We start from the raw sequence: 12053 nt of genomic DNA, 5'->3' as shown, positions 1-12053 counted from the left end.
TGTTTGGGTCATCAATGCCTTTGAGGGTTTATGTAACATTTAATCAGAAAAAAATGTTCAAACACAAACATTTTGCATAGAATTTCAAAGGCGGATATTTTATATTCCTTTTGAAATTCGTCTTAAACTAGAACTATTTTTTAAATTGTTTTTAAAAATTGAAATGCAGTTAACTTACAGTGTTGTGGTAATTTTGGTTGTACAGCAATATATATGCATAAATATATATTCTTTTTCATTTTCTTTTCCATCTTAGGTTACTACAAGACATTGAATTGCCTGTGCTACACAGTAGACTAGCTCCCCAGGTGGCGCTAGTGGTAAAGAACTCGCCTGACAACATAGGAGACTTAAGAGACACAGGGTTCCATCCCTGGGTTGGGATGATCCCCTGGAGGAGGAAATGGCAAACTGCTCCAGCATTCTTGCCTGGAGAAGTCCATGGACAGAGGAGCCTGGTGGGCTATGGCCCATTGGGTCACAAAGAGTCAGACGTGAGTGCAGCAACTTAGCACGCATATAGTAGATCCCTCTTGGTTATCTATTTTAAATATGGCAGTGCGTACATGTCAATCCCAAACTATCCAGTCTATCCCCCTCACCTTACCTCCCTGGTAAATGTAAGTTCATTCTCTAAGTCTGGGTGGGGGTCTGTTTCTGTTTTGTAAATAAGTTCATTTGTATTAGTTTTTAAGATTCCACATATAAATATTATGTTTATCTTACTCTGTTTGACTTACTTCACTTACTATAATAATCTTTAGGTCCTTCCATGTTGCGACAAATGGCATCATTTCATTCTTTTTTATGCTATTGCTGCTCATTTGCTAGGTTGTGTCCAAGTTTGTGACCCTATGGATTGCAGCAGGCCAGGTTTCCTTGTCCTTCAGTACCTCCCAGAATTTGCTCAAACTCGTGTCTATTGAGTCAGTGATTCCATCCAACCGTCTCATCCTCTGTTGCCCCCTTCTCTTCCTGCCCTCAATCTTCCCCAGCGTCAGAGTCTTTTCCAGTGAGTCAGCTCTTTGCATCAGGTGGTCAAAGTATTGGAGCTTCAGCACCAGTCCTTTCAATGAGCATTCAGGGTTGGTTTTCTTTAGGATTGACTGCTTTGATCTCCTTGCGGTCCAAGGGACTCTCAAGAGTCCTTTCCAGCATCATTTCCTTGGTGCTCAGCCTTCTTTATGGTCCAGCTCTCACGGTCCAATTCTTTTGTATGGGTGACACACCTTCTTTAGCCATTCATCTGTCCATGGATATGTAGGTTGCTTCTGAGTCTTGGTTAGTGTAAATAGTGCTGCTCAACACTGGGGTACATTTTAAAAACTATTTTTAGTATATTTTTAGGACTACTTATCAGAGAAGGCAATGACACCCCACTCCAGTACTCTTGCCTGGAAAATCCCGCGGACGGAGGAGCCTGGTAGGCTGCAGTCCATGGGGTCGCTGAGGGTCGGACACGACTGAGCGACTTCACTTTCACTTTTCACTTTGATGCATTGGAGAAGGAAATGGCAACCCACTCCAGTGTTCTTGCCTGGAGAATCCCAGGGACGGGGGAGCCTGGTGGGCTGCCGTCTATGGGGTCACACACAGTCGGACACGACTGAAGTGACTTAGCAGTAGCAGCAGCAGCAGGGCTACTTATAAACCTAAATATACTGAGTTGATGTCCTATAAATCAATTCAGAGTAGAACTGATTGCTTTAGGTTTTAAATGCTTATTGCCAGTTCTACAAAGAGGTTAGCTTTGAACAGATAAGATGTTTATGATACGTCTGTTTACATTGCCTTGAATGGTTAAGGACTGTTCATTATGGCATAATATTTATCCTTCAAGACATAGCTACAAAGGCCTGTGCTTTATAATTTGATTGTTACTGAAGCCAGAACACAGGTACAGGTGTTAATTATTTACCCCAAATCTCTCTCTCTCTCCTTTTTCCTTCACTAAGAGAACCTTGATTTTGTTGGAGGATGTCCACATACCCAGCTGAAAACCTACATTTCCAACCTCCCTTGTAGACAGAGGTAGCCACAAGACTAGCTTATCATCAGCGCCAATTTAAAGAATGATCCTTAAAAGGGGAAGACTCAGCAGGAATGTGTTCTTTTGCCTCCTACCTCCCATCCTATCCTTTCTTTTTCTTGCCAAGAATACAGATGTCATGAGCTCCTGTGGCCATTTTATAGCCACGTGGCAACTTTGGGAATGAAAGCCATGCTTTCTGCAGATGGCAGAACAAGAGAGAGAGGAGGAGATGGAGAAATTTATCATCTTGACGCCTCTAACTGGCCCTGGACCCCTTTCCTTTGGACTTCTTGTCTTCAAGTTACACGAGGGAAAAAGAAACCCTCACCTTCATCAAATAAATAGGTATGTGTACACACACACACACACACACACACACACACACACACACACACATATCCATACAGCTTAGCACATTCTTTGACTAATACAAGCCATACACACACGCACACACACATATATATAACATATATATACATACACACTTCATAAAAGTCTATGAATATTAAGTAGCAAATTTTCTCTCCTTAAAAAAATGAAGAATTTTGGCAAATTCTTTTAAAAACGAGTTATTAAACAACCTATTTGTAAAGTATAATTAGAAATATGTATTAGTAGTTAGCATACAGATGATAAATTCTTGCAAAAATTCCCAGTTTAGGAGTTTTAATGTCCTTTGATATTTCCTTTCACTTCCCTCTCCTGCAAAACCTTGTTCCCAAGAATAACCACTTGCATCAGTTTCCTGCTGATGGAACAAATTACCTCAAACATCGTGGCTCGAAAAAATCCCCCACATATTTATTACCTTACAGTTCTGGAGTTTGGAAATTCAAAATGTGTCTCTCTGGGTGAAAATCAAGATGCTGGCGGGGCTGAGTTCTGCTCAGGAAGTTCCAGGGCAGAATACACTTCTTTGCCTCCTGCATCCTTGACTCCCTCCTCTCTCCAAAGCCAGCAAAGCTGGTCCAGCCTTTCTCACACATTACTCTGACACTGACTCTCCTGCCTCTCTCCGTCGCTTATAAGGACTCTTGTGATTATATTTGGACCTCCTGGATAATCCAAGTTAATCCTCCCATCTCAAATTCTTAATTTAATCCTATCTGCAAAGTTCCCTTTGTCATGTAAGGCAGTACATTCACAGGTTTGGGGGATGATAATGTGGGCAACTTTGAGGGACCATTACGCTGTTGACCACAGCAGTATTACAAATTTGGCATGTAATCAAACCAAGTCCATGAAGACTTTGGGGTAACTTGTTCAGTGACATTGTATTTTAAGTATTTTATCAAAATGACATTACTTACTGTTCTGAAACTTGCTTGTTTTCACTTAGCCACGTGTGATGTGCCATTTTCCACGTTGGGATAGATAGATCCAGCAAGGAAATATTTTAAAGAAAAATCTCCTGGAATTTTGAGGTGTTTTTTTCTTTTCTGTGGAAAAAAATGAAAAGAAGAAAAAAAGATTCTAGACATCCCTCTTAAGGCTAACTAAAGTGAAAAATGACAGTGAGAATTTCATAAGAAACATTCTCATCCACTTACACATTACAAGTGACTGTGCTACTTCACGAAGCAGCTGATGAAGCCAATTGCATCAGTTTCTCCTGTGTCGTGTTTAGTTGTTCAGTTGTGTCTGACACTTTGCGACCACAGGGACTGCACCCACCAGGCTCCTCTGTCCATGGGGATTTTTCAGGCAAAAACACTGGAGTGGGTTGCCACACCCTCCTCCAGGGGATCTTCCAGACCCAGGGATCAAACTGGGGTCTCCTGCATTGCAGGCAGATTCTTTACCGGCTGAGCTACCTGGGAACCCTGCTTTCAGTTTAGCTCTGTTGAAATCTTGGAAGCTGTCTGCAGTGGACATTTGTGGTTATTTAACTGCTTGGCACTCATTCTTCTTGCTGATAGCATTTGAATTCCCTTGGAAAATTACCACTTCCCAATGGATAAAGTTTGTTGGGATTAAAATAGGTGTTAAGCCCACCTCTTAGCCAAGGATGGCACAGGACCCATGCTAGACCAATCACATTTTCCCCTCTCTAAAATCCAAATTTTGATCAGAGTTACTTTGGGCTATATATTTGTATCCCTCCCCCCAATTCATATGTTGGAACCCTAATCCCTAATCTGAAGTTATTTGGAGATGGAACTTTGGGAGGTAATTAGGGTTAGATGAGGTCATGAGAGTTGTTAGGTCCTCATGATGGGATTAAGAAAGAAAGTGAGAAAGTGAAGTCGCTTAGTTGTGTCTGACTCTTTGTGACCCTGCGAACTGTAGCCTACCAGGCTCCTCTGTCCATGGGATTCTCCAGGCAAGAGTATTGGACTGATTTGCCATTTCCTGCTCCAGGGGATCTTCCTGACCCAGGGATCAAATGCAGTTCTCCTGCATTGCAGACAGACACTTTACCCTCTGATCCACCAGGGGAGCCCCCATGATGGGATTAGTGGCTTTATAAAAGGAGGAAGAGAGACACCCCCTCTTACAGACCAAGGAAAGACCACGTGAGCACACAGTGAGAAGGTGACCATCTACAAGCCAGGAAGAAAGCCTTCACTGGGATCTGAATCAAAGCCTGCACTGGGATCTTGCACTTCCCAGTCTCCAGAACCATGAGAAATAAACCTCTTCTTTAAACTACACAGTCTACACAGGTGTTTTGTCATGGCAGCCTGAGCAGGCTAAGACACAGAGTGATGATTAAACTGAAAATGGCTGATATTCATGCATCTTTGTGGCAACTCTAAAAAGATTAAAAGCATGAGGGAGTACTCAGTGAAATAGAAAATGCCCCTGAAAACAACTTTGAAGCAGGTCTCCAGAACTGTATTTTTAAAATGTTAAGAATTGTCAGTCCTGCCTTGTTTTGGTGAGCTCTCTAGCTTTTATCATTGGGATTAAAAGGTCAAGGTAGTCCTAGGAATGATTCAGGTACTCCTGAGGACATTGAGCTTCAGTTATGTGACAATTCAGGGAGATGTGTTTGCTACTGCACCCGAGAGGTGGTGTCCACCCACCTCTGTAATCTGGAGCCAGGCCAGCAGTGTTGGACAGCTTTAGTCACTATCTAATCTGGGAGAGGGGAGAGCAACAGGTAAGAAAAACCCAGGAAGGGAGCTTCCATACCTGAGAAATCTATGACTGAGAAATCCAAACGGAAAAGTAGCAGAAAGCTTTGCCTAACTAAACAGTGACTTTATGACTATTTGATCAAATAAACAAAAGTAAATGCCAGACATTCATCCAAGTTATTGGTTGTAAACACCAGATACCCCCACTTGATTTACCTTCAGAACAAAAGAGGAATAATGGGAAAGATATTTATTAGGGGAGCTTCCAGAATAGAAGGAAAGTGGGGACAGTCAAGCCCCCAAAGGCAGTGGAGGCCAGAAGATGGCAGTGGGGACCTCAAGCACTGAAACCAAGGACTTGAGGCTTTATTTCACCTGTCTCTGTAACTTTCAGACCCTGATGCTGGGAAAGATTGAGGGCATGAGAAGAAGGGGACGACAGAGGGTGAGATGGATGGATGGCATCATCGACTCAGTGGACATGAGTTGAGCAAGCTCTGGGAGATCGTGAAGGACAGGGAAGCCTAGCATGCTGCAGTCCGTGGGGTTGTAAAGAGTCAGATACGACTGAGCAACTGAAAAACAATAACAACTCCAACTTGATTTCATTCTTACTGACTCACTTTCTCCGCGTGGTGGAGTTCCACGGTTCTTTCAGGCATCCTCACTAGGAAAGGAAGGGCTTCCCTCCACCTTTGCCTCTGCCTTGAAAACCTGGGAGAAGACCTCTAATTGGTTTCACCTCCATAACCTCTTAGAGCTGTCACCAAAGACAGTGTATAATACATGAAGATTAACAACATTCCTGTCACTATGAAGAAAATCAGAACACTAGCTTTCAACATGGGGTTTCTATGTTAGCTACCTTCTAGAGGAAATACCGCATGCCAAACCAAAGCTAAAATGTCTGAGTCTGTAGAGCTACTCTTTGGAAAAATGTAAAGTATGAAGACATGTATGTGTGTGTATGCATGTATATGAAAACTGTTCTGTAATGAAAGCTAAATGGGCCCTTATAACCTAACAGCTTAAGAACAGAAAATCAGGACCCTGCAGTTAGAATTTCCCACATGGCTGACATGCAGAAACAACAATTCTTTCCAAAAAGTGGGGACGTTTTCATCAGAAGAAGCAATAAACAATACTAGGTAGACAAAAGCAATAGAGTTTCAGGGAAGCCCGGCTGTGGGCAACATACCAAGGATGATGTTTGGGTGTTCAAAATGCCTGTGTGAAGAACAAGTCTGGATATCATTTGGTTTCAGAAATTCACATTTCATCAAAAGTGAACACAAATGAAATGGGATTGATTCAACAAATATTTGTATAGTTTAAAATGAGCAGAGATTGTTTATTTGTGACTCTTGACCACTCTCTGGCTTTCAAGACGATGCTGACATTTTCTTCCTCTCTGTTAAAGTGGACATTCTTCAAAATTTGGCTTAGCAATATCACTTCCAGAGCATTTTATACTAAGTGCAGGAGATGAAGGAAGAGCTACCATACACTTGGGTTTCCCTGGTGGCTCAGATGGTAAAGAATCGGCCTGCAATGGGGAAGACCTGCGTTCAGTCCTGGAGAAGGGAACGGCTACCCACTCCAGTATCCTTGCCTGGAGAATCCCAAGGACAGAGGAGCCTGGTGGGCTACAATCCATGGGGTTGCGAAGAATCGGACATGACTGAGTGACGAACAGTTTCACTTTCAGCATACACTCGCTCCAAACATGGGGTTTCTATGTAAGTTACCTTCTAGAGGAAATACTGCATGCCACACCAAAGCTAAAATGTCCGAGTCTGTAGAGCTACTCTTTGAAAATATGTAAAGTATGAAGATGTGTATGTGTGTGTATGCATGTATATTAAAACTGTTCTGTAATGAAAGATAAATGGGCCCTTATAACCTAATAGCTTAAACAACTTTCAAAGAAAAAAAATGCCTATTAAATTTGAATTATGATGTTTATTTCTCCTGCATCATGAAAATGTTGATTTCATTAATCATTGTAGTTGGCCAATGATACCAATTTCAAAATAATCCCTTGATAGTTGACAGCCCTGCCAACTCTTTTCATAGTTATTCAAATATTCTTCTTCTTATGGTATAAGTATGTATTCCTGCATATTTTTTCAATGTTCAGTTTCCTCATTCTTTATAAACTAGTGAAAATAACATACTTTAAAAGCTGTTCTTTTACTATTACTACAAATAAGTATTACTTAGGCAGGCCTATCAACTAAAATGGTATTACTTTCTCAGCAAAATTTTTTCATAGCAAATGACAAATAAATATAGGTAGGCAAACTTACAGTGAGAGCTCACTGAATTTTGGGGGGCTCCCCCAAAAGCAGATCCTGTGAGAAACACTGGACTGTGGGTTGTTTAGTTGGTCATCACAGAAAGCTCGAGGGATGGATTGGGTAAAGAACAAAAGAGAAAGAGGAAAGTTGAACAGGTGCGTTAATGAGCAGACTACCCCTTTGGACAGCTGGGGTTCAGCACCACTGGGGGGCCCTGAGAAATCAGGTAGAACACATCCCAGAACTAATTCACTGGAGGGTAGGGAGGTTGGAGCAGTTATCTTCCGACTCTCGAACTTTATTGGTTAAAGGTTGATCTTGGAGCCCTCCCAAGACTGAAAGCAGCAGACTTAGAGGAGCCGTACTCTTCCCTGCTGTGGCTGGTCCAAGGCCATAATCTAGACCCACCATCTCTCTCTTCTGCCACCTGTCCTAAATTTCTCTTTCTCTCAGTGAGTGCTCCCACTGATCTAAGTTGCTTGCTGGTAGGATGACCAGACCTTCATCTCTGAGCAGCGGAGCCCTGGTCATCTTGCCCTTGTCAGGCCCTGGTTTCTTCAATCACCCCTTTACCAAATGCAGATGCACTGAGTGTTCTGGGAACCCGCCCAGGAGGCTTTGTACTGTAGCTTCAGTCTCACGTTGTGAACTGATCATTGGGTGATGTATTTGCATCATTCTCTTTCCTCAGTGCTTTTGGCCAGTGAGCAAAAGCCAGACGCCTCTTCAATTCCTAGGACTGCCACAACCCCCATTACTTTCAGGCACAACTCTATTGCATGATCAAATCATCTCCTTTTACACTGGTCTCGGTCCAGTGTACCACAGGTGCAAGTCTGGGTAATCATGATTCTATGAAGTGCCAGGGTTTATCGTCACCCAACTTACCACCATCAGTGGGATTTCTGTTACCTCCATATCACTGAGAATATACTTTCCAGGGCCACTTCCACTACTAATTCCCTTAGTTTGAGTTCCTCCAAAAGCCGACTTTGAGACAAGGCCTTGGATACAAGGAATTTATTTTAGAAAGGATTTCAGGAAGCAAGAGAGAGTATGGAAGATGAGAGAGGAAAAGGAGAAAATCCAATCGAATTGGATAGAATTGAATTAATAAATACGAATAGGCAACTTGGGCTCAATTCCATTGGGGAGTTCTGAGACACCATGAAGAATGTCTTATAATAATTCCACCAAGGTATGGGAAAGTTAGCTAGTAACCCACTGATTCCATTCTTCATTGGGTGAGAGGTGTCAAATGCCCAGAAACTCTAGGATACCTTATATAAGGGCTGAGCAAGCTTTTTTTGTGATACCACAGAAAATCCTTGATTATAGAGGCAGAATGATGCAGGTGCTTTTGTTGAGAACCTGTCAGTATTGTTAGACAATGTTCATTACAATTACAGGTCAGCTCAAAGGGGGAGTTGGGACAGGATATAAAGACTGTCTGTTATGCGTGCTATTCATTAATCCATCTGAGAAAACCAGGAAGAAGTCCCTGTTAAACATGGTGGATGGAGCATTTACCGCACCTCCACTGGAAAGTCTCTATACGATGACTGACAAGGAGTATCAAATTTTTTTTAGAAAATCTGGGAGGGTCAAGAGAATAGAAGAGACAACAGTAGATAAGACCTAACAACGAAATGTTGGAAGACAGAAGGCAGAAGGATGAGTGGTAACAAAGTTAGCCGAACAGCAAGAGAGTCTGCCTTGCTGAGGAAACCATCAAAAAAGCAAACAGATCCCTACGAGAAGACCCTGGAAAGGCTCAGAAATTGGAAATAGTTGTTACCTCTGTGTGAAGGAGTTCAAGATGGGACTGAAAAAAAAGAAACTGTAGCTGGATGCTAAAACTCCTCTCTTCTCCTGTGCAAGAAAGGGCCAAAAGTATCACTGGCCAGCTGGCAACAGGAGGATTAATTTCCGGGAAAATGAAACCAGAGAGTGTTTGGAATGAATGATACCACGTTTGATAGAAGATGGGAAAGTGAAAGGAAAGTGAAGTCGCTCAGTCGTGTCCGACTCTTTGCGACCCCATGGACTGTAGCCTACCAGGCTCCTCTGTCCATGGGATTTTCCAGGCAATAGTACTGGAGTGGATTGCCATTTCCTTCTGGAGTGGATTGCCATTTCCTTCTCCAGGGGATCTTCCCGACCCAGGGATCGAACCCAGGTCTCCCGCACTGTAGACAGATGCTACAGGGAAGAAGATGGGAGTAAGACTGAAAAAGACCCCAGAGAGCTCCCCTCCCCCTCCACTACATGAGGATGCGGGTGAAGAGGGCAATCTACGAACCAGGAAGTGGGTGCTCACCAGAAGCTGAATCTGCCAGCACCTTGATTGTGAACTTCCCAGAGGCTTAAGCCACCTCCTCTCTGGTATTCTGTTATAATAGCCCAACTATGACAGTGCCTCACTCTTTGATATGAACGGACAGTCAAATATCACCAGACATGTGTGGAAAGTCTAATAAAATATGGAGATTAAAACAAATGGACAAATGGACAAAGATAACTTGGGGTAAACAAAGACAATGAGCAAAAAATAGATAGTATTTAAAACAAATTTACTAATGACCTTAGGAATATAAAATATTGCATCCATGAAATAAGAACATGATGTTAAATGAAAAATCCATCTCAAAAGGAAAATATTTAGAGTAAGAAATAGCTGCTGGAAAATAAAGGTAGGAGGGGTAGTAGAAATAATAGAATCAATGAAAGGGCTAGAAGACCAGTCTTAAGAAACTGAACAAAGAGATGAAAGGAGATGGAAAAATAGGAGAGCCAAGTGAGTTAGAGCATCAGATCAGGGGATCTGTCATTAACAATAGGCTTTCAGGAAAGAGAAAGTGTAGTATACAGAGGGAAGAAATTACCAAAAAAGAAAAAAAAAGTTCAAGAAACTGTCTCAGAGCTGAAGGATATGAATCTCCAGGTTAATAGGCTCATGAGTACAAATACAATGGATGGGAGAAGATCACCTCCTGGCTTACAGTCACTCTCCAATATCTATGCCCTCATGGATATGCTGGCAACTCAATATCAAAGTAGATATTCCTTCCAGAATCCTGACCTCTCAGTTCCTTGACCTCCTTTCCTTCAATTATTTGTTTAATTAATTCCCACCATTTTTTTCAGGCAGCTTCTCACTACTCAGATCCTAGACTTGATCAATACCAAATAACCACATTGATATCAACTTGATATTCAACTGCAAGCTTTCCTGTTTTTCCAATTCACTCCCACTCCCATCCTGACTCCTAAAATATTTCAAGTCCTTTAGGACCGAAAATCAATAAAGCTTATCTTTCCACTTTTTCATAGTCCCTCGTCCACCTCTGGTGCTTACTTAGACTGCACGCTCTATCATTATAAATGGTCCTTTGCATACACGTTCAACTCCCTGGCTCTTCTGTCCTTTAACTGTATTTTCTTGACAAAAGCCTAATCCTGGTTTTAACCCAAATTTCTTCCTTATATGGTCTCACATGCATGCTACTTAACACAGGTGGAGGAAAACCTGTATCCATGCTAGGTGGTCCCATTTTAAATTCATCACCACTCACCTCCCATGAGCCTTTGGTACTAGTCAAAATCCCAACATATTTTCCTAGTCTATTTGTTATCCACTCTCCTACTTCCCTTGTGGCTCAGCTGGTAAAGAATCTGTGTGCAATGGGGGAGACCTGGGTTCGATCCCTGGGTTGGGAAGATCCCCTGGAGAAGGCAAAAGCTACCGACTTCAGTATTCTGGCCTGGAGAATTCCATGGACTGTAAAGTTCTTGGGGTCACAAGGAGTCGGACATGACTGAGCGACTTTCACTTAACTCCTGCTTTATTTCCTGTCCCACCCTCCTAAAGGACTGTTTGGATCTTCTATATACTCCCCTCTTCCATGCTTTTTTCAAGGTGATGACCAGGGGACTTCCCTGGGGTCCGTTTGTTAAGATTCCATCCTTCCACTGTAGAAGGATGTGGTTCAATACCTGGTTGGGGAACTAAGATCCCACATGCTGTGTGGCATAGCCAAAAAGCAAATTAAAGAAAGAAAGGTAGTGACCTTGCTTCCTATTTCTCTGAGAAATCTGAAATCTGAAAAGTACCCCTGTTCATGCTTACCACCACATTCACTTGCCTCTCTTGGCATATTTCACCTGTGTGTAGACTGTCCAGGCTCTGAGCTAAAATAATCTCTGTACTTTCTGTTACCTTTTAATAACTCTTCACACAGCCTAGTCCCCATCGTTAATTGGCAGCTCTAAAGTTTGAAGATGTACTTGATACAAGTGTTACTTCAACAAGGTGCACACCTCCCTTGCTTGTGGTTGCCAAGGGTTATTTTGCATAGTTGAGACTTACTAGGCTGAAGAGAATTTAGGTAAACACTGGCCAAGATGACTGGGAGTGAAAAATAGAACACATTAAGGTGTGGAAAAGCATCCACCTGGGGCACTTGAACCTCCATTGTACCTGCTTGGAGGAAAAAAATAAGAATGTGTGTGTGCTAAGTTGCTTCAGTTGTGTTTGACTCTGTGGGGCTCCATCCTAGGCTCCTCTATCCATGGGATTTTCCAGGCAAGATTACTGGAGCGGATTGCCATGCCCTTCCCCAGGGGATTGCCCCAACC

This window comes from Oryx dammah, unplaced genomic scaffold (genome assembly GCF_014754425.2).
Source record: "Oryx dammah isolate SB20612 unplaced genomic scaffold, SCBI_Odam_1.1 HiC_scaffold_12, whole genome shotgun sequence".
Lineage (NCBI taxonomy): Eukaryota > Metazoa > Chordata > Mammalia > Artiodactyla > Bovidae > Oryx > Oryx dammah.
This window is presented reverse-complemented; position numbering follows the sequence as displayed.